Consider the following 27,146-nt stretch of genomic DNA (forward strand, 5'->3'; position numbering starts at 1 on the left):
CCCTATTTTTAATGTTCATACAGAGATTTCTTTAACCAAAATACTGAATAGTTTCTCTGGTGTGAAAAACTATAATAGTACACAGGATCCTAATGAGATAATTAATAATGTGAAATAGGAAGTAAAAGGCTAAAGGTGTAGGGAAAGTGGGAAGGGTGGGGGAAAGCTAATAAGGGAGAGGAAAAAAATATGAGAAATTGAAAAAATGGAAATAAAGTGTTTGTAAATGGGGAGGGGAGGAGGTGTGAAGGGAGGGCAGGGACAAGGGGAAAAAAAGAGAATCAAGACCTATTATGTAAAGGTACAGGATCCCAATGATTAACATAACTGTATTGTATACCTAGATTGTACCAATAAACTCAATAAAAAGAAAAAAAAGAATGTAGTCCATGAACCCCTTTCTTTCATTTTTCACTATTTCATTCTGTTATTCTACTTATTAAAGAGATGCAACAATGGGAAAAAAATCTTAGATTCAATAAAATATATTGGGACACTTGTATTCCACATTAAAAAAATAAAATGATAGCTTTGTGCATGGCAGTGTCATAGCCAATCAGATTTATCCAAGACACGATTAATGCTAACTGAAAACTAAAAAAATAAAATGAGATCCTCACCTCACACTTCTCTAGTTTCAGAAAAACCAAGGACCTTAATATTTAAAACTATTAGAAAAAGAAATAGGAAAACACCAGTATGACCTTGTGGTTAGGGAGTATTTCTTAGATAAGATCAAAAGGAAGAATTACAAAAGGGTGATAAATTTAATTCATCACAACATAAAGTTCTATATGACAAAAGAGGCCATTAAACAAAGTGAAAAGACAAATACAGAGGCTAAAAACACATATGTAACACATATAACACAGGGTTAATATCCAAAATTTTAAAATCACATTAAAAAAAACACATTAGTCAACAAGAAATGAAAATAATATGACTAATTTATAGAAGGAATCAAACAATTTGGGAGGAGTGAAAAACATGAAAGGATATTCAACTGTACCAGCAATCAACAAAATATGAATATATGGCATTTCATCATTTCATACCTATCAAACTGGTAAATATTTTATTTTTTTATTTTCATTATTCATTCATTCATGGTACTGGGAACTGAACCCAGGGCCTTTGTGCTGGGCTACATCCTCAGTGTTTTTTGTTTTTGTTTTTGTTTTTTTCAGTTTTGTTTGCTTTGTTTTTTAATTTTGAGACATGGTTTCAAAAGTTGTCCAGGCTAGAACTGAACTTGGCAATCCTCCTGACGCAGCCTCCCAACGTGCAGAGATGATCACAAGCATGCATTACCACCCCACCACACCTGGTGAGACTGGTAAACATTTAAAAATGTGACAACACCAAGTGTTGAAAAGAATCTGAAACAATGTTAGTACTCTGCTGAGAATTTTTTCATTTGTATTCAAAATGGGACCCCACCACCACCACACCCAGTAATGGTGATTGAACCCAAGTCCTTGGCACTGAGCTACATCCCCAGGCCTTTATTGTATGTTTTATTTTGGGACAAGGTTTTGCTAAGTCTGCCTCAGCCTCTAAGAATACTGAGATTACAGGCTTGTGCCAACTGCATCAAGCTCAAAATACGATATTGGTCTATAGTTTTCTTGTCTTGTGATGCCTATGTCTAGTCTACTATCAGTGTAATAATGACCCCAAAGAATGAGTTAGAAAGGGTTCCTTCATGTTCTCTATTTTGAAAGGTTTGGGGAGAATTGGTATTAGTTGTTATTTAAATAGTTAGTAAATGTCACCAAAGAAGCTTGAGTTCTTCTTCATGGGAAGTTTCAAAATTACTAATTCTTCTTGTTATGGGTCTACTCAGATTTTCCATTTCTTCATGAGTCAGCGTTAGTAGTTTGTGTCTTTTTAGGAATTTGTCTATTTCACCTAGGTGTCTAATTTTTTGTCATATGCACAGAGCACACTTTTATATTTCTTTTATTTTTATAAAGTTAGTAGTAATGTGCCCTGCATTTTAAAAAGTATATTTTATTAGTGCTTATTATAAAATATTGGGATTTCAATCTGGTATTTCCCTATAATCACATATTTTGATTGTATCTATCCTCCATTACTCTTTCTTACACCCCCTTCTTCCTCCTTTTGTCCAGTAATAATCTCCCTTCTACTTTCGTGTCATAGTTTTTAGATTCCATATATTACAGAAAACATATGAAACTTGTCTTTCTGAGTTTGGTTTATTTCATATAACACAGTGATCTCCAGTTCTATCCATTTACCTGAAAATGACATTTCATTTTTCTTTATGTGTTTATATACCACATTTTCTTTATCCATTTATCTACTGATGGGCACAGTCTGGTTTCATATCTTGGCTATTGAAAATTGTGCCATAATAAACACGGGTATGCAATTATCCCTACAATATACCAACTTTAATTCTGTATATACCAAGGAGTAGTATAGCTGGGTCAGAAGGTAGTTCTTTTTTTTTTTTCCAGTACCAGGGATTGAACTCGGGTCTTTGTGCTTGCAAGGCAGGCCACCAAACCACTGAGCTAAATCCCCGGCCCTGTTTTTGTTTTTTGAGACACGGTCTCACTATGTAGAGTTCTGGTGGGCCTTGAACTCACATGTAGCTTAGGTTGGCAGTGAACTGACTGCAATTCGCCAGCCTCAGTGCAGGGACTATAGGTGTGCACCACCCTGCCCAGCTTCATGTGGCAGTTATATTTTTAGTTTATTGAGAAACAGCTATACCAACTTCCATATTGGCTATACTAATTTACATTCCCACCGGAAGGGTAGAAAGGTTCCTTTTTCTCCTGCAACCTCACCAGCATTTACTGGTTTTATACCCACCCCACCCCCACCATACTGGGGATCAAACTCAGGGCCTTGCACTTGCCAGGCAGGCAGGCACAGCGCCACTGAGCTAAATCCCGATGTTTTTGTATTTTTAATGATAAGTCATTCTGACTGGGGTGAGATGGAATCCAATGTAGTTTTGATTTACATCTCCCTGATGGTTAAACATATTAAATAATTTTTCATATACTTATTGGTCAATTGTACTTTGTGTGTGACACTGGAGATTGAAGGAAAGGCCTTCCTGTTGAGGTGCATCTTAGCTCATGTTTTTTTGTTGTTGTTGTTGTTGTTGTCTCTGAGACAGGATCTTGGTATGTAGCCCAGGATGGCCTTGAATTCACAGCGATCATCCTTCCTCAGCTTCCCAAGTGGTGGTGGGATCACAGGTCTGTGCCACTACACCTGGCTTGAAACAGGATCTTGCAGGCTGGACTCAAAGTGTGATCTTTCTGCCTCAGCCTCTTGAAGTGTGAGGTGTAATTATCTATTAAATTCATTTAGTAACTGGGCTAGTTTTCTGGTGTTAAACTATTTCTTTATATATTTTAGAAATCAATCCTGTCAAAAGAGTAGCTGGCAAAGATTTTCTCCCACTCTATAGTCTCTCTTCATTCTAGTGGTTGTTTCCTTTGCTTTGTAGAAACTTTAATTTGATGTAATCCCATTTGTTGATTCTTGTTTTTTACTTAAGGAAAATTTAAAGTGTTTCCCTATATTTTATTCTAGCAGTCTCAAAGTTCTAGGTCTTATACTTACTTCGGGCTTTGATCCATTCTGAATTAATTTTTATACTGGCTAAGAGATGGGGATCTAATTTCACTCTTCTATATATTAATATCAAGTTATCCCAGCATTATTTGTTAAATAGAGTCTTTTAACTTTTTGTTGTTGTTGTTGTTGGTCCTTTGTCAAGGATTAGATGGCTATAGCTGCATGGATTTGTTTCTATTTTATTCACTGGTCTACATGTCTATTTTTGTGCTAATACCATGCTGTTTCTATTACTATATCTTTTTATGCAATTTGAAATTGGTTATTGTGATACCTCCGGCAATTTTTTTGCTTAGGCTATTGTGTGTTTCCATATGAATTTTAGGATTGTTTCTTCAGTTCTGTGAAAATGTCATTAATATTTTAATGGGGAATGCACTGAATCTGTGGGTCAATCTGGGTAATATGGCCATTTTCACAATATTAATTTGCCAATCTATAAACAGGCAAGGTCTTTCAATATTCTAATGCCTTCTTTCAATTTCTTTCTTTAGTGTTCTGTAATTTTCACTTTAAATTTTTCATCTCTTTTGGTGGGGGTGGGGCGGTATTGGGGGTGGGGTTGAACTCAGGCCCTTGTGCTTGCAAGACAGGGGGCAGAACCACTGAGCCAAATCCCCAGCTCTTCATCTCTTTTGTGTTAGACTGCTAAAATCAAGAATGAATGCTGGGTGTGGAGGCGCACACGTGCAATCCCAGCATTCTGGGAGGCTGAGGTAGGAGGACAGCTCAGAGCTGGAGGCCAGTCTGGGCTACATAGTGAGTACAAGGCCAGCCTGAACTACACAGTGAGACCCTGTCTTAAAAAACAAAACAAAACAAAAAAACATTTTAAAAAATTTATCAATTTTGCTGATCTTTAAAAAATGTTTTTCTCTATTATTTTTGCCTACTCTATTTCACTGATTTATATGCCAATCTTTAGTATTTCCTTTCAATTTTGTTTACTTTTTTTCCCCAGTGTGTTACAGTGAAATATTAAGTCGTTTTGTTTTCTTTTCTTTTACAATACTGCAGAGTGAACCCAAGACTTTCACACTAAACTATGTCCCCAGCCCTTTTTTTGATGTGTTTTGAGAAGGGGGTCTTGCTACATTGCTAAGGTCCCCAGGCTGGGCTTGAACTTGCAACCCTTCTGCTTAAACCTCCCAGAGTGCTGGGATTACCACACTGGGCCTTTTTTCTTTTTAAATTTATATATTTACAGTAGCCATAAATTTTAAGTACCAATTAGCTGCATCCCATAAATTTTTATGTATTTCATTCAAAGTATTTCCTAATTTCCTGTATATCTCTTCTTTTAACCACAGGTTATTTATGAATAAAATTTTTACATAATTGTGAATATCTCAAACTGTTTTCTAATTTCATTCCATTGTTCTCCATCAGGGAAAGTATTGTGTTTCAATCTTTCAAATATATGAGAGTTGTTTTACAACCTAGCATATAGTCTAACCTGCAAAATGTTACATGCGTGCTTGAGAATTATATTCTTCTGTTATTAGAGTATCCTACAGGTGTCTATTAGTGTACAGTGTTATTCAAGTCTTCTATTTTTTCATTGATTTTTCTACCTAGCCTATTCAATATTGAAAGTAAGGGTATTTTGGAGGCATGGCTGGTTATGCTTGTAATCCGAGCTACTCAGGAGGGAGGACTGTGAATTTGAAATGAGCCTGAGGACTGGGGATTTAGCTCAGTGCCTGCAAGTCCTAGGTCCTGAGTTCAATGCGGGAGGGGGGCTGCGTCTGGGCAACTTGGTGAGACCCTGAATCAAAATTTAAAAGGGGGTCAGGGCAAGGGATGAACTCGGTGATGAGCACTTGCCTAGCATGTATGAACCCCTGGCTCAATCCCCAGTACCATTAATAAAAAGTGGGTGTGGGCAATGAAGTTTGCAGCTATCACTGTTGCACTATCTTTTTCCTGTTTCATTTCTGTCAGTTTTTGCTTTGCATATTTTTATAACTGTTCTTCAACTGATCCTTTTCTCATTATAACATACCATTCTTTATCTCTAATAACATTTTTCATTTGTTATAAAGTCTGTTCTGTCTGACATTAGTATAATTTCTCTAGCTTTCTGAAGGTTGCTGTTTGCATGATTTTTTTCCATACTTGTAATTTCAAACAATTTGTAACTGATTCTAAAGGTAACTCCTGTGGACGGCAAACAGTTGGAACTGCTTGTTGTTGTTGCTGTTGTTTTAATATATACAGTTTGACAATACTTCCCTCTGGATTCAACACAGGTTAGAATGAACAGTAAGTAGTGCTGAAAAGTGAGTAGATATTGCTAACAAAGGAAAGAAGTGACAACTTCAGGAGATAGGAAGGTCCAGAGGAATTTGGGGGATGGGCACCAGGGATTGAACTTGGGACCTTGCACTTGCAAGGCAGGCAACGGAACCACTGAACTAAATCCCTGGTACCTGGATTTAAAGAGGCACAATTTTTTTTCCTTTTAATAATGAAGTTGTAGCTCAATGGTAGAATGTTTCCTAGCATGGAAGAGGCACTGGGTTTGATTTCTAGCACCCCCCCACAAACATATAGATATAAATGCATATAGCTATAAATGCATAGATATAAATGAATTTAATTTATGCTCAGGTTGTTTAAAACACTCATTTTTACATTTATTATCAGGAAGACTCAATTTTTATTTTTGAGACAGGGTCTTGCTATATGGTAGGCTAGCCTTGAGCTCATTTAGCCCAGGCTTGAACTCATGACAATCCTCCTGCCTCAGCCTCCCTAGTGCTAGTTTTACAGGAGTATGCCACCACACCTGCTGAGGCTTGCACTCTATAGCCTTTCTGAGCTAACTCTTCCCAGTACTACAATTAAGTATTAGGTGAGAGGTTAGAAATCCATGTTTTTTAGAATTGTGCACATGTTACATGTTAACACCTAAGTGACTACCTTTAACAGTGAGTCAAGCATACAAACTTTCATTAACTCAACTAAATAGTTGAACTTGTATGCATGCTGGATACTACAATGAATACAAAATAAAAATATAATCCTTGCTCTCTATGAACTCACCATCTAATGGAAAAGACAAGCAAGCATATAAGCAGCCTGGAGTAAAGGCTATCACAGAAAGGAATACAAAATGCTATGGGAGCCGGGTGTAATGGAGCACACCTGTAATCCCAGCACCCGGGTTGAGGCTGAGGCAGGAGGATCTCTGTGAGTTCGAAAGCAGCCTGGGCTACATAGTGAGTTCCAGGTCAGTCTCAATTACATAGAGAGACCCTGTCTCAAAAACAAAACAAAATAAAACAAATGCTATGGGAGAACAGAAGAGAGAAAGAGCATTATCATGTGGTCTGGCTTCTGGGTTGGAGAGGCTCCTACAACTCCAAGTTAAGGACAGGAGATAACTTAAGTAGCATTACTTGTGCTCAGGCAATGAAGTTTCCATTATTCTTGTGGACACTGAATCTAGGTATCAAACTAAGACAAACACTAGAGTTATACAACAGTAAGAGCTTATAGGACACATGAATAAATACGGAATAGTTTCTCTGGTGTGAAAAACTAAAAGTGTAAATAAGGCTCAAATAGTATAATTGAAAGTGTGAAATAGGAAGAAAATGGCTAAAGGGGAAGTGGGAAGGGGAAGGGAAAGGAAATAAGGGAAAAGAAAAAATGTGAAAAAAGGAAAAAATGGAAACATAGTCTTTGTAAATAGGGAAGGGTAAAGGGGGTAAAGGAAGGGCAGAGGTATGGGGAAAAAATAAGAACCAACACATATCATGCACAAGATCCCAATGATAAATGTAACTGAACTATTTGCTTTAAATGTACCAATAAACTTAATGGGAAAACAAAAACAAAAGTAAGAGTTTCATTTGTAGGCAAGCCAAGGTTCACCTCCTAGCTCTTATTAGCTCTGTGACTTTGGGCTAATCACTTCAACTTTCAAAACGTGGTGTGTATGGGTATGTGTGTGTGTCTGTAAAATAAGAATAACATTATCTTGTCCTATAACTACTAAGATATATTAAGTTCAGAAATGCCTAATTCCAGAAAAAAGGATCAGTCTCCAAGAGTTTCAAGAAAATTATCTGAGAAACACTCATACACATGCGCGCATGCGCGCCCGCGCGCACGCACGCACACACACACACACACACACACACACACACAATTTACTAGGGATTGAACCCAGGGCCTTCAAACTGAGCTACAGGCCTACGCCTTTTTTATATCTTATTTTGAGAAAGAGTCTGAGTTAGCAAGTTGCCCAAGCTGGACCCAAATTACTGACATTCATTCTTCAGGCAAAGCCAGATCTAGAATTCAAAGAGCCAAAATTTCTAGATGTATATAAAAATATTTCGAAAGTCTTTTTGGGCTCTACAAATTTAAAGTACTGATTTTCCTAGAGACTTTGTTAACTCACTGGTCAGGTTCTAAGAAGTAGGTGGGAAACATGTATGACATGCACACCAAGACTGGGTTTTCAAATAAACTGAAATACAAAACAAGTATTTGCACAAAGACCCTCAAAAAGCACTACCATTTCAACCCTTGGGGATTGGGGGTAGGTGTCCAGGGCTTACAGCACCAATAGGTTATTAGGTGACCTGGGCAAGATCCCTATAGTCCTTAAGATATTTTGAACCTCTGTTTCCTCATCTGTAAAATAGTAAGAATCACTATTAAATGAACATCTCCCATCATCTGTTTTATAAGTGGCAAACAAAATAACGAGGCCCTGAGAGGTTAAGTAATTTGTTCTTGTTGCGTGGCAGGTAACACTGAAGCCAGATATATGTGATAAAAGAGAATGAGGGCAGAAGAATGTCTGACTATTTTTATGAGGTTTCCTCCACTCTTCAACATTAAGGAAGCATCAGTATAACTTTCTTTGTATAATGTGAGTATGTACACTCCGTTGAATTGAATTAGAAGGTACATAGTATTACAATTAGCTCCTGGCCCCATCTTAACAGCTGAGTAATTAGAATTTATTATTTGGTTTATTATGACCTATAATCAATTGAAATTACAGCAGGAAGTCAAGAGTATTACACAAAAGCAACAAGTTGTAGAGGAAAGAACATTTCCTCTGAGCAGCTGGATGATCCCCAGGCAAGTTACTTGAGTACTCTGTACCTCAATTCCCAATCTGTAAAGTGAGAATAACATTATCTTGTTCTATGATCACTAAGATATATTAAGCTCAGAAATGCCCAATTCCAGAAAGGGTGGGGGGGGTCACCAAGAGTTTCAAGAATATTACCTGAGAAACATTTAAAAGTAAAGCTCCCTACTATGCTCACTGAACTCGGTACCACTGAGAATCTAGTGGAAGTCATAACCAAACTGTCACTTAAGGCAGAGGAAGCCTGGGATAAATTCAGATTCTTCTTTCTCTCTCGCTTCCTGTGTTAGTCAACTTCCTGTTGCTGTGACAGAATGGTCCACAGTAAGCAGGTTCCAAGGCAGAAACATCACTGCAAAAGGACAAAGCAGAGGAAAGCTTCTCACCTCATGGAAGCCAGGAAGCAGAGTGAAAGCGAAAAAGTCAGACAGAGGAAAGGACCAAGGCCAGGGTCAGGATGTACCCTTGAAACCTATGTCCCCAGTGACCTACTTTATTCAAGTAGGCCCCACCTAGTAATAGTACATTCATCTATGAACTCATCAATGGCTGAACCCATTATGAGATCAGTGCCCCCATGAACTAATCACCTTCCAAAAAGCCCCACCACGGAACAAATAAACATTTGAGGGAACATTTTTGATTCAAACCATAATACTCCCCAAATCCAACATCAAGTTCTAACTTATATTCCACAAATACTAAATATCTACTGTATGCCAAAGACTATTCTAACAAGTCTCCAAAAAAAAAGTTGCAAACATATCCTCTCCTCTCCATCTCAACTATCATTACTAGTTTAGCTGTCTTGACTAAACTATTTCAAGAGCTTTCTATCTCTTACCTTCATTCTCTCTCTCCAACCCATCCTCCTCACTGCAATCAGCAATCAGAGAGATCTTTCAAAAATGCCAATCCATCCACCATGTCCAAATCTCTCTGGTGGCTACCCACTGCCAACAATATAGTTACAGACTTCGTGGCATTGCATAAGGACCCTCTCAGCCTGGTTCCTATATATATACTTCTTCTCTTGCCAAGACTGGCCTTGCATCTGGCACCTCACCAATACCAAACACTATACTATAGCTTCCACCCCTATGCTCAGGATTTGGGGCTATCTGCTCCCAGACTTCCTAATTTTTTAAGAAGCCAACAGTTACCCCTCTTGTTGTAACTGAGACATGATCTGTATTTCTAAAACTGTTTTGAACTCAAAGGAATTATATTTATGACAATAATCCCAAGACAAGTTCACAGAATTGAGAGAAAAGAAGAAGATATTTATGTGTTTCAGAAAAATATGCAGAGTGTGAAAAACAAAGAATTTGGTTTGAACTATTATCAAAATTTGATTCAGTAGGTCTGGGGTGCGACCCATGAATGTATATTTCTAACAAGTTCCTCAGCCCAGAGACTACACTTAGAAAACCACTGCTATAAAGTACAAATTAATTATTAGTTGGAGACTTTGGATCCCCACAGTTGGGCACTGCCTGATGTTGGAAAGTCTCTCTGTCCCTAAGGAGAGGTGCACTACATCGGTATTTACCTCATTACTGATCCCCTTTTCAAGAGAAATAAAACAAGACATGTCCTCACACCCCAATCAGAAGGTCAATAGTAACAGGTTTCTACAGGTTCTTCTATTAAGACCAGATAGATTCCAAATGCTCAGGACACTGAGTATTGCCTGTGGGTTTTCATAAGGCAAAGTTCTCTATTAAAAAAAAAAGTGTTTAGAGAGGCTGGGGATGTAGCTCAGAGGTAAAGCATAAACTTAGCATGTGCAAACTCTGAGGCCCTGGGTTCAATTCCAGCCTCCCCCTAAAAGAAGGAAAAAAATTTGCGTTCAAAAGGGAATTCTCTTAAAACAATACACTCTGGAGGAAAGGACAAGTCAGAAAAGGGGGTTCTCTGACCTCCCAAAGTATATGCATGCTACTACTAACAAGCTGCTATCAACAACAAAATCCAGCTTGTCTTTTTTTAAAATTATACAACACATTCATGCTCCCCACAGTAATGATTAGGGATAGATTATAAGGTTGGAGAAGGGAGAGGAGCATGTGGATAGAGTACAAACTGCGGCAACAGACATAAACCAGACAATTATGTGATCCCCTTCATAGCTTAGGAGCTGTAAATGAGTTATCGGTGAACTGACATACTGAGTCCTTAAGGTAATATTAGGGTAAATGAGAAGGAAAGGGGCATAAAAGCTCTGAGGCAACTCTGTAAATTTGTCTAGAGTTCCCTATAAATGTCACTATTTCTGTGTGGAAGCATTGGCTTTCAGCTTAATGTGAATCACTGACTTAGAGCCTCAGAAGAGAAAAGTCTATTCCAAATGGAGGTCAGAGTCTTAGCACTTTCATCACTGCTGGGTCAAAATACCCAACACCCACAATGTAGAGGAAAAGCTTATTATGGCTCACATTTTGAGTCTAAGGTTGGCTGGCTCCAAGGTACAAGCATCATCACAGAGGGGTACAGTAGAGGAAAGCTGCTCATATATGGCAGCCAGGAAACAGACAGTGTAGGGAGGGACTAGGGAAGGAGACATGGATATCATTCTCGGTCACACCCCCAGTGGAGCTGCCTCCAAACAGGCCCCACCTCCTAACAGTCAGCCACGAGCTCATCAGTAGACTAATCCAGTAATGAGTATAGCACCCCATGATCCAATCACTTTCCAAAAACATGGTGGTGGGAGGGGACCCAATATCTAAACCATAACAGTTAATCTGCCAGAGTCTTATGGACCTAGGAAAAGCTTTCATTATTAGAGGCTTGATTATTCAGTCATTTATATATTCAGCCAACCAGTTATTCACTGAGGATTTGTCAGGAGCCATTCTACATAATTTTGGGGAGAAAATTATGATTAGGGCTATCTGAGGCCTCAACGGTCCATGATGCTGTGACACTCAAGACAAAGTTCACATCAGCCTAAGACATCCTGGTTCTTTAAGAACCAAGTAGTAACACAAAAAGAGAAAGGTTTCACCTGTGAAGGAGCAAATCCCTTATCATCTTAACTGATCCCACCTATCGTTGTAAGGACTTTTGCTCTTCTCACCATCCTAATCAACATAAACTCATCACCCTAAGATCCTCTCAGCCTAAGATCCTCATCATCACAGGATTACCACTGCCCTCTGAGACATCTGATACTCCCTTGACTATAAATTCCTTTTGAATTTAGGATTATCACTGCTCAATGAGTCAGGTGATACTCCCTATGAGCCCAATAAATAGTGGCAAGCACCAAGTGTCTTTGTCTTTGTCCACTCTGAGGCACTGACCTCCCGGCCCCTATATATTTGAAATTATGCAAGTCTCTACTGTCTTTTTTTTTCTTTAGCCCGTGTTGTCCCCATTTCTAGGGAGTAAGAGGATTGATCAACCTCTAATAAGGATTTATTCTGTGTTAGGCAATATCTTGGTCACATAGGACAACAGATATTACACAAATATAAGTAATCTGGGGCCGGGGATGTAGCTCAACAGTGCTGTGCCTTCATGGCAAGCACAGCATGAGGTCCTGAGTTTCATTCCAGGCACCAAAAAAAGAGGGGAGGGGGAGGGGAAGGAAAAGAGGAGGGGGAGGGAGAGAGGACAGACATAATTTTAAGGTAGTAAATAATATGGGAGACTGCACATAGCTCAATAGTTAAAAGAATGGAACATCTCAATCTAGTCTTGAGTCTGGTTTCACTACTTACTGTCTATGTGACAGGCATAAATCTTTTCATCTTTCGTGACTCCAGTCTACAACTATTAAAATTCAGATAATAAAGATTAAGTAAAATGATAACATACTTCTCACACAAGACACAGGAAAGCACTGAATAAACAGAGTATACTTTCAAGGAGTGTTAAAAGTATCTATATTATAGAAGATAAATATGACTATTTAACGCTATCTTAAATTTTAACCTCAGAGTAGCTGCTATGCTATTCATTTCATCCAGGAATAAATTCATTCTCTCCTAATGTCATGTATACTTGGTAGAAGTTTCCACAATGCTGGGTATGACCCATAATGGATGCTCAACAGATACCAATCATTATTAGCAGATCGCTATTCTTAGTAACCCTTCTACTGCAGAAACAAACTTACTCTATGGGTCTGGGACATAAGTAGAGGCCCACTCTGCCCCCTGCTCCCACCCTCACACCCATTGGACCTTTCCCATTCCTGTCTAGAGGTCATGGACTCCATCCTGGGAAGCAAAACAATTTTGCCTCTAAATGCTAGGGAATTCTGTTCAAATCACAGAAAAGGAACAACCTCCTAGCCTTGCCTGGGGCTTCAGCCTGTGTTAATCTCTAGGATAAAAATAGTCAATTCAAAACCTGTGGCTAATAAAGAATGAGAAATTAGATTCATTCATAGGAAAATGGTTACATATTGAGGATATACACCTAAGTGAAATCATTAGTCACACATGTGTAAATAATGAATAGTTTCTCTGGTGTGAAAAACTGTAATAGTACATAAGATCCTAATGATACAATTCACAATGTGAAATACGAAGAAAAGGGCTAAAGGTGTAGAGAAAGTGGGAAGGGTAGGGGAAAGGTAATAAGGGAAAAGAAAAAAATATGAGAAAATGAAAAATGGAAATAAAGTGTTTGTAAATGGGGAGGGTAGGAGGGGGAGAAGGGAGGGCAGGGACAGGGGAAAAAAATGAGAACCAAGACCTGTCATGTAAAGGTACAAGATCCCAATGATGAATGTAAGTGTACTGTATACCTAAAATGTACCAATAAACTCAATGAGAGAGAGAAAAAAAAAACAAAAACCTGTGGCTAGCTCTGACTCACTAAAAATCTCTCACAGATCAATTATCTCCCCTAAAGTCTCATAAGCAAGTGATAGATGGATAGGATAGGTATTATTCTACCTTTATAACTTGTTGAAAGTTTTTACTCAGAGGCAAAGCTGAAGCAGACTCCAGTCTTACGATTTTAAGTGCAGCTTCCTGCTCCGTTAAGCAACAAAAATCCTAGGGAGAATCTATGCAACATAGCCAAAATCTCTTCAAGTCCTTCATTAACATATCACCAATCTGCAGTTATATTCAGGGACATAAATAGTATATTACCACTGCCTAAGATAACATAAGCAACTAATAGAAAACTAAATTAAATTGGATGAGTTTAATTAGCAGGAAAAAGGAGCTCAGTAGTGGTGGCCTTGGTTATGCCTGACCAAAGGAGGAGACGATTAGATTTCCCTCCCCTTAATGTGACCTGCTTCTCACCTAAAAAGATGGTTTCTCCCACCTACCAAAGGATGGTTTCCCCCACCTACCAGGATGTCCCTTCTCCCGCCCAAAATGTAACCAGATACTTGCTACCTCCCAAGTAACTGGTGATGTCATAAACCAAAGGCTCCTCCAATCCCTAATACAATCTCACTTAACTCCGCCCCAGTTCTATAAAAGAAGCTCTCTGTTCTGCCATATTGCTCTCTGTCTCCTTTGATCGGAGACAGCCAGGTGGATTGTCCCTACAACAAAGGTTTGTAGTGGTTCTGATCTGGTCTTGGTTTTCGGCTTTTTTACCTGACAGAGAATACTTGTGTAAAAACTTTTGGTTTCCTATTGATCTTGCCCAAGAAAATCAGAAGTTCTGGGGAAAGAAGCCCTGGGTTAACAGAAGCCACTGTCACTGTAGGAGAGGGCTCTGAGTAAGTACTGAGCTTATCTCATTTTATCTATTTCTGAAACCTTTAACACCACCACAGATTCCAAGAAGGGACACAGAAAATAGCATTCAAGAAGAGGTAAGGAGGCCAGGGATTTAGCTCAGTGGCACCATGCCTGACTTGCAAGTACAAGGTCCCAAGTTCAAAGCCCAGTACCATAAACAAACAAACAAACAAATAAAAGAAGTAAAAGAAGAGGCAAAAGAAATACATTAAGAGAAAAAGTTATAATAAAAAACGAAGAAAACTTTAAAGGTTAATGTCCAGAATATTAGAATTTGGGGGATTTTCTAAACTGCTCATAAGCCCCTGGTAGCCTGGATGGGAAAGTAGATAATGTTAAACCAACATGTAAGACAACCACAGGGCTGGAGCACACACCACCTCCATGGCAACTGCATGGGCAGGAGCACTACCAAGCATGGCTCGGGCATCATCAAGCCTCAGCAAGGAATGTGCAAGAAGAGCAAGGACAATAAGTTATGTCTCACCCACTGCTGCTCCAAGAAGCCTGATGGCATCCACAACCACTGCCTGTCCCAAGAAGTGTGACCTCACTATCTGCCCAAATTCCTCAAGACAATAATCCCTCCCTTTACCTTTAAATGCTCTGTTCTCCGTCTGCTCTGTGCTGGATATCCTGTTTGTTTGTTTGTTTTTTGAGACAGCGTCTCACTATGTAGTTGAGACTGACCTGGAACTCACTAGGTAGCCCAGGCTGGTCTTGAACTCAAACAATCCTCCTGCCTCAGCCTCCTGAGTGCTGGGATTACAGGTGTGCACCACCACGCATGGCTTGGATATCCTTTATTCAGCTTGCTTGCAGCCAGCTGGTCCGAGCATAATAAACAGCATCACTGCCCACACAATGCCTGCCTAGGTGGTCTCTCTCCTCTCCACATCTTTATTAGAGACAAAAGTAGTGTCTCACAGTTATTATAACAGAATCAGACCTGAAACAGAACACTTTCTCACACTTCAAAATCTAGTCCCATGCTTGCTTTCTCAGAAACTATTTCCTGATACCAACCTCTGACATATACCACGCTTCTACAGCAATTTGTACAAGGTATGTGTTTCAATTTTTAAAAATCATTACACTAAAAGACACGTTACCATTTATCCCACTGAAAATATTCTTCCTCATTTGAAACACCTATCATTCTTGCCACTTTCTGAAGGATTTCTGGAAATCCTATTTCATGAGTGTGTTTGATTTTTTTTTTTTTTTTGAGACAGGGTCTTACTATGTAGTTGAGACTGACGTGGAACTCACTATGTAGCCCAGGCTGGTCTCGAACTCACAGCAATCCTCCTGCCTCAGCCTCCTGAGTGCTGGGATTACAGGTGTGTGCCACCACGCCCAGCTTCATGAGTGTGTTCATAACGTATGATAAAAAATACAGTGAATAATGCTAAGACAGGAGATTACAGCATGGCAAAGCTGGATGGGGAAATAGGTGTGACTTGTTCATTACAAAATCCCACAATTTCCAAAGTCCTGCACATGGACTTCTCCTGAAAACTGGAGCAGGTTTTCCATAGGGTGGCCTAGAACTGAAGCCATCCTAAGGAGTGGGTGCTACAAAAAGGACAGTCCACATTGAGATTTTGCCACTGCGTTCTCTTGCAGATGGCCCACCCTCATGTTGTAGAGTGTACTTTTCCTACTTTTACTTCATCCAAGTTCACTCTGCAGGCAGAGCCTGTTTCTTTTCCTACCTTTAATAAAACTTTGCTACTGTTTGCACTTTCTTCACCAATTCCTTTCACAGGATAGAAAGAGCCTATAAACCACCTCTTAAAGGAGACTCTAGGACCCCCAAAACGCCAGTGATAACACTGGTGCCCAGGAATTTTGACTGTAATAAAAATTTTTAAATTTTAAACATCACTTTAATATCATATCTTGTCTAAGGTAGGACAGAAAGCTAAGTAGAAAAGGGACATGGAAATTAAGATTTTAAAAACTACTTTTAAGAAAAACTGCAGCTTCAGGGTACAAACCCAGTTCTTAGTAAATCTGGGCAACTTCTTTTCACCTACAAATGCATGTTTATTTCCTTTTTACTTGCACATGGTCTTTTTTACCTGTGAATGGACCACCTTTTAGAATTTCCCATGTGAATGGACCATTATTTTACTATGGATGGACCATCCTCTCCCACTCACTAGACAAGACCAAAACTATGGATTATCAATTCCCCAGATTTCCACCTACCAAGGCACACACAAGATTCCCAGTTCCAAACTACTATGTAGTGTATCGCATTTCTCTGAGCACCCACACTCTGCTCTTAAATGTGTCCTGTATCTCTAAGAAACCCTTCTCTTGCAACTTATAGATGTGTCCTGAAGAGAGTCAGAGAGTCTGTAAATTTACTCTACAAAAGGGTGCGGGTTTAAATTCTTTATTTCAGCCTCCAGGAACAAAATGAGTTACAAGAATAAGTCTCCATCTTTTTTTTTTTTTTTTTTTTTTTTTTTTTGGTACTGGGGATTGATCTCGGGACCTTTCATTTGCGAGACAGATGGTGAAACTACTGAGCTAAATCCCCAGCCCAATTCTCCATTATTTTATATGCCAAAGACTGATTATCTTCATTTTGGATAAATGGTCTCCAAATACCATGTTTTGAAGGCCTGGCCACCAGCCTATGCTACTTTTAGGAAGGTGATGTAACCTTTAGGAGTACAGCCAAGTCAGAGGATGTTAGGTCACTGAGGGCATGCCCTTGAAGACGCTGAGATTCCATCCTCTTCTGCTCTTCCTCTTTGCTCCCTAGCTGCCATAAGGTGAAGAGCTTGCTCCACCATGTACCCTCACCATGAATTTCTGCCTTGCCACAGGTCCAAAGGGAACTGGACAAGTTACCATTGACTGAAACTATGAGCCAAAATCAAGCTTTCCTATAAATTGTCTCAGGTGTTTTATCACAGCAATGGAAGCTGACCGAATACAACTAAATGCTATGAATTCAGCTAGTTGTGAAAATCTATTACAGATGCATACACAGAAAGCATGCCTCCCACTACCATGCAAAATGATGGCTATTTTTTTCCAAAGAATAAATATTGTGATATAGCATTACCTTATCTAGAAAGCAATACACCTGATGCTTTCTTTGATGTAACGATAACAGACCTTTTTATGTGACAACAAAAGTTCACTGTTGTTTATAAGGATACCTACATTGGGAGTAATATCATGGAAGAAGAGAGAAGAGAGAGTCCCAGGAACCAATCTCTCCATCTATACAACTATTAAACTGGCAGAAATTACCTGAGGTAACTATTTTGGAACACTGGCTTCCAGGCAGAATACAAGGAGCATCCAGGGGAGAGTTCTACCAAGAGGCTGATAAATGTCAGTCTTTTGCCCAGTAGTCACCAACTCTTTAGTTTCTAGCACAGCCTGCTAGAGCTAAGGTACACAATAAGGACTTTTTTTCAATAGATATTTCATTTTTTAATCTAAATTTAATTTTCACTGATACATTAAAATGTAGACATTAATGGGGTACTCTTATAGGCAGCTTAGTTACACACAAACTAATACATAGTCAGAGAGGGCTGGGCTGTCAAGGAAGTCAGCAGAAAAAAATAAAAGACATCATTCAGAATAGTGGTTGGAGGTGAAGCTGAGGAAGACCAGGTCTCCCTCAAGATAAAGATGCAACAGGCAGACCTACATGCCTCCCCAAAGGATAAGTAGTAACTTGGAATTATACTATAAATAGCACCACCTGGTCCAGGAAGTCCAGATAGGCATGTTGCCTGAGTAGGTGACCAGAGCATCCCGGCCCATTGTTTCCCAAAAATGTCTTTGTTCTTTCCATGTACCCTTGCTACAGGACCCACTTTCCTAGTGGTTCAGTATTAGCTAAGCAGCTATACTCCTAATCCTGTAGGTTGATTATAGTTTGACCCACGTTGTACCCACATTGTGACTTTGCTATATAAATTACCCCCCCCGACAAAGGGCCCCAGTGGCAACCTACTCCCAGGACCCCACCTGTCTCTCAGGAGGTATCTCTCAATAAACCGTTCCTACCTTTAACCTCTTTTATCCTTTGGAATTAATTCTTCAATTTCATGAGACATGAACTCGGCACATCTGACATCTAGTAGGTTGAGAGTTATATTCCCCCTAGATCAGTAGCATGTGATATTTTGATATAGTCTGGCAATAAGGGTCAAGTATCATGGTTCTGTACTCAGATTTGGTTTGGATCTTTGAGAGACCAGCACAGAAAGTGGCAGCCAGTTTCAATGCCTACTGGCGAAAGCAGATTCCAGGATACTTAAAAAGAGACAGATTAGATGAATGAATAAGTATTTTATGATTCTACTTATGTGAATGATCTAAAGTAGGCTAATTCATAGAAACAGAAAGCACATTAGAGTTACCAAGGGCTGGGGGAAAGAGAAGAGGGAGTTATTAATGAATATACAATTTGTTTAGGATGATGAAAAGTTTCTGAAAACAGTAGAAATGGTCCATACGGCATTATGAATGTACAAAATGCCACAAAATTGTACTATGTATTTAAAAATGGCCAAAATGGTAAATTTTATGCTGTGTATATTTACCATGAAAAACTTTTTTAAAGGTATATTTCACTTAAAGTGACTTTTCTAAGTTATATAACTTTGAGAAAGTTACTTCATTTAGTTAAAACTTATTCTCTCATATGTAAAATGATAATAGCCCTCTCTTGAAGGATTATCATGAAAATTAGAGACAGAGTTTGTAAAGTGCCTGGCCCCCTAGTGACAATTATTAAGGGTAGCTATCACTCTAACATTTGTTAACAGCAATAATATAATTATTAAAAACTAATAATGATCATAATCCAAAGTATATTTAATAAGTAACTGCCCACTGTATTCTAGGCACAGATTCCTGCCCTCAAGAAGCTCACTATCAAACAGGGGTTTGGTTCAATGGTTCTGCTGCCTGCCTTGCAAGCGCAAGGGGCTGAGCTTGATCCTCGGTACCAAAAAATAAAAAAAGCTCACTATCTAGAAAGACATACAAATAACTGAGTAATTCCTGTAAGGAAAAAAAAAAAAAAAAAAAAAAAAAAAAAAAACAACCTTTGGAAAAATTCCGAAAAGAAAAAAAAAAAAAAAAAAAAAAAAAAAGCAAAAAGCTACCTTTGGGCTGGGATTTATTTAGCTCAGTGGCACCATGCCTGCCTTGTAAACACAAGGTCCTGAGCTCAACCCCTAGAACCAAAAAAAATAAATAAAAAGCTACTTTTCTTGTAGAAAAAGAAGCCAAGAAAGATTTAGGAGCAAGGGAATAACAACCTCATTAACATTAACACTTTTCTCCTTTTGGGGATAATAAATTGCTCTTTTCTATAGAGGTTGGGAAATTATTTTATAATCCAAGAAAGAAAATTAGTCACATACAAACAGTAATATACTGTAACGGGTATAATTCTTGCCCAGACAAGTTTAAATCCATTTTCTTTTTTATTTTAGCACCATGTAGAATATGAGCGAGATATATACTCACTCCCTTCTTGTATACACCCCAAAATCCAGAGATGTCTCATCAGACACGGTGGTGGTATGGAAAGAAAGAGCACTGGTCATGGATTTGGAATTCACTAAACCTAAACTCTAATCCTAGCTTTGTAATTTATAACCAGTATGCCTTTTTTTTGTTTTTTGGGGTGGGTTTTCCCTGTGTAGTTTAGGCTGACCCTGAACTCACTATGTATCCCAGGATGGCCTCAAACTCACCGTGATCCTCCTGCCTTAGCCTCCTGAGTATGGAGATCACAAGTGTGCACCACCATACCCAGCTCCAGTATGCTTTTCTGAGTCTTTGTAAAAGGAATTTTTAAATTTTTATTTTTTATTTTTGCTGTATGGGGTTTGAACCTAACATCATTGTACTGAGCTACATCCTGAGCTGTATTTTTTGTTTGTTTTTGAGATAGTGTGTTGCTAAGTTGCTAAATTGTCCGTGGTGGGCATTTCTAATTCATTGTACTGCTATAAGGATAAAATGAGATCACAAATAGTAGTTCTAACTTGCAAAGTAATATACTTATGTATTACTACAAGTTTTAGTGGAGCCTTGCTGTTTAATATTTCAGATAAATTTTATGAGTCAAATTTTGTTTTAAAAAGTCATGTCTGACTTTGTTAGAAAGGAAGAAATGATTCAAAGTGAGGTAGTCCAAAGATGACTGCATAGGTAGTAGAAGAGATGTAAAGACAATTCTTCCATACTAAGTAGCTCAAAAGAATTGTCAGATTCCAATTACCATTGTTTCAAAAACCAATATTTTCTATTAATCAAGTAGGCAAGGGGGAAACATCCCTTTTTTTGTTTTCTCTGAAGATCTTTGCTATCCGTACCTGGCTCATAAGTCAAAAGAAAAAAAAAATTCCTGTTTTACCTGGTCCATCCAGAGGAGTTGACTAATCACAAAATATCATCCAAAAGAAATTTTCATTTGCCTATAAAGCAGGAACTTCCAGGTGTGGTAGCACACACCTGCAATCCCAGAACTCAGAAGTCTGAGATAGGAGGGTCACCATGAGTTCGAGACCAGCCTGGGCTACATAGTGAGTTCAAGGCCTGAACTATATTGTGAGACCCTGTCACAACCACCACCACACCTCCACACTGGAAAGCAGGAACAATCCTTCCCGCACTGGCTACCTGTCCTACACTCTCCTTGCTGTATCAGACATGCTACTCATTAGCAAGAACAGCCAGAATCACAAAACAGCTTTTGTTCTCAATCCCAGTGCATATTTCTCTGCTATGATCTCTACTCAAATTCCCAATACCATCCTTTTCTTTCTTCCTCAGCTTTCTTCCTTCAAAATTTACTGAAAGCCTACTCTGTGCCACTCCTTGTGCCAGGTGGTAGGGATGTAATTATGACTAACAAAACACTAATTCTTTTTCTTTGGTGTGAAAAACTATAATAGTACACAGGATCCTAATGAGACAATTAATAATGTGAAATAGGAAGTAAAGGGCTAAAGGTGTAAGGAAAGTGGGAAGGGTCGGGGAGAGGTAATAAGGGAGAGGAAAAAAATATGAGAAACTGAAAAAATGGAAATAAAGTGTTTGTAAATGGGGAGGGGAGGAGGGGGTGAAGGGAGGGCAGGGACAAGGGGAAAAATGAGAATCAAGACCTATTATGTAAAGGTACAGAATCCCAATGATGAATGTAATTGTATTGTATACCTAGATTGTACCAATAACCTCAATAAAAATTAAAACAAAACAAAACAAAACAAAAACTAATTCTTAAGTACCCCAATAAGAGTCTTCACCACATACCAGGTGCCTTACACATAGTATGTCACTTAATCCTCAAGGCACTTCTGAAGATGTACATGCTATTATCCCTATATTATATGGAAAACTCAGAAGAGTAAGAAATTACATAGGAAGATAAGATATAGCTGCTAAGAAAACAATATGGTGGTTCATCAAAAATTTAAAATAGAATTAACATATGATCCAGCTATTGTACCGCTGGATATGTACTCAAAAGAATTCAAAGCAAGGACTTGAAGAGACATTTGTACAATGGTGTTCACACAAGATTATTCACAATAGTCATAATGTAGAAGAAACTCAAGTGACAAATGACAGATGAATAACAAAATGTCATATTATATATCCATACACAATGGAATACTGAATCTTGAATAGGGAGGGCATTCTGACACACATTACATGATATGGAAGCACCCTGAGAACATTAGGCTGAGTTAAGCCAAACACAAAGGATAAAGACATAATTCTACTTACATTAAGTATCTGGGGAATGGTGGTGTAGGGAGTTACTGTTTAATGGGCACAGAGTAACAGATTTGCAAGTGCTCTGTGGATGGACAGTGGTGATGGCTGCACAACTGTATGAACAAACTTATGTCAATAAACTGTATACTTAAATACTCAAATTTACAGTATTAATTTAAATTTATACTGAATTGTATAGTTAAATCACAAATTAATAAAAAGAAAGAACAGTTACAGAGATGAGATAATATACTCAGTTTCAGGCACAATGAGTCTCAGCAAAGTATGTGACACTGGCGGAGATGTTCAGAAGACAGATGGAATAAGCTCACCTGAAGCCCAGAAGAATAGTTTGCAAGAATTGGATATATGACTCATTGGCCTCTAGATAGGAGTTGAAATTACGAAAGATGAGAAACTGGGCCCTTGGGCAACATCAATTTTTAATGGGTGAGGAGGTGAAGAAAATCTCAGGGGCTGAGATTCGGGAATACTTGGAGAAGAAGAAAGGAAAAACAAACAAAAATACAGTGGAGTCAGTAAGAGCAAGGAAACTCATTTCAAGAAGCAAGGGGGGTCAGGGATATCAATAAAAAGGTATTAAATTAGGATGAGGGCTGAAAATGGTCCACTGGATTTAACAATAAAGGAAGTTATTCATAACTATAGAAAGAATAGTTCACAAGAATTTTCTGTAGGGCTGAGGATTTAGCTCAGTGGTGTCGCCGCCTGCCTAGCAAGTGCAAGGTCCTGAGTTTGATCCCCAGTACCAAAAAGAATTTTCTGTAGGGCAGTGATGGCAAATTGCCTGCTGCGGCACACATGCCACAGGCTGGCATAACTGTTCTAGAGGCCGTTCTTCCACTCTCAGTGAGGAGTACAATTAGTGACTTGAGGGGTCTTTTTCTGAGTAGAGACAATTAGTTTGAAGATCAAAAGAGGTTTTGCTGGAACAGTTATAGGAATTAGAATCCATTTTCCAGGCTCAGCTGAGACCCTAATCACTGTAATGTCCCAGATATAGTCATCTATGCCATGGCAAGAAAAGTACTTCTTTGTAACTGAAAATATGGAGTCAGTTTGGGCTCTGCAATAATAGCGTGACCTTGAGCAAGCTGAACCGTCATTTCATCTTGAAAATAAGGGCCATCTCCTCAGAGTTGTCATAAAAAATATGAAAAAAGAAGACCACAAAAGCTTTTTGCAAGCCAGGTGTGGTAACACATGCCTATAATGCCAGCATTTGGGAGGCTGAGGCAGGACAATCACAGTGAATTCAAGGCCAGCCTGAACTACATTTTGAGACCCTGTCTCAAAAAAAAAGAACCCCCCAAAATAAACAAGGTCAACAAAAACAAAAAAAACACAACAAATAAACAAACAAAAACAAGAACAAACACAGTACAAATACCAGTTAAAACCCTGTAAGATAATCTTTCTGAAAGAGAGCACATTGAGCAAGGCTTGGGTAACTGCACAGACTTTGTTGTTTTGGTGGGGGGATATTTTTGGGTATCAGGGATTGAATTTAAGAACTTGCACTTGCAAGGCAAGTGGTGGCACCACTCAGCTAAATCCCCAGCCCCATGACCTTGTTTTTTAGCCTTACTGAGATGTCAGATTATTCTCTATATCTGCAGCTTGTCCGCTTAATTTTCATGGTCTTCTAGCTGATAAACTGTTGTGTTAAACACAGTCTGCTGATATTATTTGACTAATTTTTTTATACAAAGAAAGTACTTTTTTTTTTTTTGAGGTACTGGGGATCGAATACAAGGCCTCTACACTAAACTACATCTCCAGCTCTTTAAAAGAAAAGAATTTTTCTTTTTGGTAACGGTGATCAAACTCAGGTCCTTCCACTTTCCAGGCAGGTGGCAGAACTACCGAGCTGAATTCCTGGCCCCTTTCTTTTTTTAAATTTTGAGATAGGCTCTCACTGAGTTGCTCAGGCTGGCCACTAACTTGGAATCCTCCTACCTCAGTCTCCCAAGTAGCTGGAATTACAGGTGTGTGCCTCTACACCTAGCTATTAAGAACTACAGACAAAGAAAAAACAAACAAACAAACCAAACAAAACTGGGGCTGGGAATTTAGCTCAGTGGTTCACCTGCTTCTCAAGAGCAAGGTCCTGAGTTTGATACCCGGTACCAACAAACAAACAAACAAACTGGTGAAGAAAAAAAGAACACTTTTGAACAGATTAATACTTTAGCCTTCTAACTGTGAGAGTCGTATCTTTTGATTGTATGTGTAGAACATTTGGACATACTATTTGCTATAGGCTGAAACCAGGAAATTCATTAAGGGCCCAACACAGAACTCAGGGGGAACATTTGAATTGATATAAGCCAGTAGAGAGTGGGAAGTGGTCAGGACAGGATGTAAGAAAACAAAGATTAAACTTTGCTTACTATTTTATGGTAGAGAGAAAATGAAAACACAGGCCCAGACAGTTCCAGACCCAGCTCTAATACTTCCTGCAAAATATTTCTTACTTTTCATCTGTCCAACCATAAAATAATGAATTCATTTGAGAGTTTCAATTATTCTCACATTTCAGAGTTCTTTTCTTAATGGGTTTTGGAAAGTGCATCACAAGTCAATGGCCAGGTGTTTGTATTACTCTCAGCTATTTTATGAAGAAAGCATTCCTAACCCTTTTTCATAATATATTTTCATATAGTTATTTATATAATATATATTATATTATTTTTCATAATATATTTTCTACACTTGATCTTAGCTAAAAGGCCAAGAAGTGATTCATAATATATTTTCTTTGCAGATGATACATTAAAGCCCATTGCGATGGTTACTCTTGACTGTCAAATTGCTTGGCTTGAGAGATGCCTTAGAGAATAGTAAAGCACACTTCTGGTATGTTTGGGTAGATCGGGGGCATGACCTTGGGGTCTATATCTAGTCTCTGGCTCCTCCCTAGTATCTGCTTCCTGGAAGCCATTAATTGAGAAGCTTTCCTTTGCCATCCCATCTCCCCTGATGTTTCTGACTATGGATTGAAACCTCTGTAACTGTCACCCAAAGCAAGCTTCTCCTCCTTTAAACTATGATGTCAGATATTTTGTCCCAGCAACAGAAAGTGGAAACTTCTCTGGAAACTTCTCTGATGTTACATAGTTCTTAAGTGGTGGAATTGGGTCTGTAATTTAAGTCATCATCTTTATCTCATATTCTTCTCCCTACAGAGGCATATGCACTGCTGTGCTTTATAACAGCCATTACTGAATGTCACCTATGAGACAGTGAGGTAGAGGCTTTACAGACATTTTTATGGACTCACAAACCAACCATCTGTTTAGATCATTATCCATGTGACAGCTGAGGAAACTAAAATTCAGAAAGGTTAAATGACTTGACCAAGTGTTATAGCTAATCTGAAAGATTCATGAAGCAGTTCTCATTATCAAAATAGTGCCACTATGTCAAAACCCCTACAAAAATGGAGCCAGGAGGACATGAACTGTACGCATGAAGCCATGAGATTGTATGCATATATGCTATAGTATTTCATGTATGCCTGTTATAGAATTTACTGCAAGAAATTCTTGAGACTACAATATTCCGAATAAACCTCTTGCACAAGGACACTTGCCTAGCAACAACTGTCTCCATCAATGAATTCATACCAGTTCCTGCAACAAGTTTCTATAACCAATGTCTTTATTTCAAAACAATTTATATGAATTTCTTTTTTTTTTTTTCCTTAAAAGTTTTCCCTTTGTGCCAACCTTCCTGGTTGTGTTGATGGTTCACTATAGCATGCATATCCTGAATAACAATTCTTGCATATTTCCAAATAAACTCTTTGGAGCTCATCTCTATATATTTTTATTTCTAGTTGATATTCTAAAACCTATTGCACATAGGCACTATCACAACATCTTAAAAAGAGAGCTGGAGGTTTAGCTCAGTGGTTCCACCGCCTGGCTCACAAGCACAAGGACCTAAGTTCAATCCCCAGTACCAAAAAAAGAACAGAGAAAATAATGTTTAAATCTTAACTATATTTCATAATTCTTTCTGAAACCTTCAAAAAAAGAAAATGCCCTAATTTGTAAAGAGCTCACTGTTGTGGTGAATCTAAGTGAAGGGTACCCAAATGTCCACTATAGTTAGTGTGCACAGTGGTGCCTTGGTTTATGAATTTAATTTGTTTTACAGTTTTGGGGAAGATGGCTGCATTTGTGTCTGCGTGAAGATGGCCATCGTCATGTCTGTCACTCAGTGTGGAGTTTGTGAATGGAAACAAAATTTTGCCCATGCTTTTATTTGTGAACTGAATATTTTACAAACAGAAGCATTCATGAACTGAGAAATTCCTGTATCAATCAGCTTGGGCTGCCATAACATAGACTAGGTGGCTTAAACAACAGACATTTATTTCTCACAGTTCTAGAGACTGGAAATCTTAGATCAGGATGTCAGCAATGGTCAGATTCTACTGAGGGCTCTTCCTGGCTTACAGTGGCTACCTTCTTGCTCAGTCCTCACAGGCACAGAGAGCTATGGCATTTCTTTTTTTCTGGTAAGAAAACTAATCCCATCATTAAGGAAGGCCCCACCCACAGGACCTCATCTAAACCTATATATGCCCCATTTTCAATTACAATCCTACTGGAGATTAGGGCTTCAATATTTGAATTTTGGAGGGACACAAACATTCAGTTCATATCACAATCTATACTTAAACATTTTAAAGTATACAACATATTACATTCTCTAAATTTAGTTTTTCTAAAAGATGTACATGAAGCTAGTAATGATGCCACAGGATTGCAACAAGTACAAAAATAAATATCTATAAAATGCTGGCCTCAATTTTTGGGCATACAGTAAAAAAAAAAAAAAAAAAAAAAAAAAAGGAAAAA

The 27,146-nt window shown here is 38.5% G+C and overlaps 1 protein-coding gene and 1 long non-coding RNA gene across 3 annotated transcripts in view; one reads left to right on the forward strand and one right to left on the reverse strand.

Moving 5' to 3' along the window:
• Positions 1-27,146, reverse strand: part of Fam168a (family with sequence similarity 168 member A) — a 73,168-nt gene that overhangs the window by 41,325 nt on the left and 4,697 nt on the right. The gene's annotated exons all lie outside the window — the stretch shown is intronic.
• Positions 14,189-27,146, forward strand: part of LOC104847707 — a 25,918-nt gene continuing 12,960 nt past the window's right edge. Inside the window, exons 1-2 of the long non-coding RNA XR_776221.1 lie at positions 14,189-14,278; positions 25,043-25,134. This is a non-coding gene — a long non-coding RNA (uncharacterized LOC104847707). The remainder of the gene's footprint in view (positions 14,279-25,042; positions 25,135-27,146) is intronic.

The sequence above is a fragment of the Fukomys damarensis genome, unplaced genomic scaffold (assembly GCF_012274545.1).
Source record: "Fukomys damarensis isolate Sample0158 unplaced genomic scaffold, DMR_v1.0_HiC HiC_scaffold_16, whole genome shotgun sequence".
NCBI lineage: Eukaryota > Metazoa > Chordata > Mammalia > Rodentia > Bathyergidae > Fukomys > Fukomys damarensis.